Here is a 660-nt window from a genome sequence, read left to right as displayed (position 1 = left end):
CAAGGTACAACAAACAAGAAAGCCACATAGAAACATCTCCTTCATCAGCTATATATATAAATGAATTTGTGTTGCAAGATTCCTGATGTGAAACCGTGTATTGAAACATATTGTTGTATTTCGGGATGATCAATTTTTTTTCTTTTGCCAAATAAACACGCGCTATATATTCGTTCTTCTCTCGCTTATTACTGCTCTTATTTTACCTCATGTCTCTTGTCCGGAAATGCAACACCCTAGCTTCTAGGTCAACCTCACTCACACACACATGCGTGCATACATTCATCTCTCTCTCTCTCTCTCTCTCTCTCTCTCTATATATATATATATATATATATATATATAGAGAGAGAGAGAGAGAGAGAGAGAGAGAGAGAGGGAGAGAGAGAGGGAGAGAGAGAGATGGAACAGGGACAACTGAAGAAGGGAAATATTCTTTATGTTGCATGTCTCGTTTCTCTGTTTGTTTTTTTCGTTCGAAAAAAAGTCCGTTTTCTGTCTTCGTCTTTGTGTCTTCGTTTCTCATTGTGTTTAACGTTTTTTGTGATGTCCTGTACCCATATATGCATGTATGTATACATATAGATGTAGATATGTACATATATGTATGGATATATGCATATAGTTATATATTATGTTAGTGTATATATATATATATAT

The sequence above is a fragment of the Octopus bimaculoides genome, chromosome 2 (assembly GCF_001194135.2).
Source record: "Octopus bimaculoides isolate UCB-OBI-ISO-001 chromosome 2, ASM119413v2, whole genome shotgun sequence".
Lineage (NCBI taxonomy): Eukaryota > Metazoa > Mollusca > Cephalopoda > Octopoda > Octopodidae > Octopus > Octopus bimaculoides.
The sequence above is the reverse complement of the archived record's forward strand: the minus strand, read 5'-3'. Positions refer to the sequence as shown.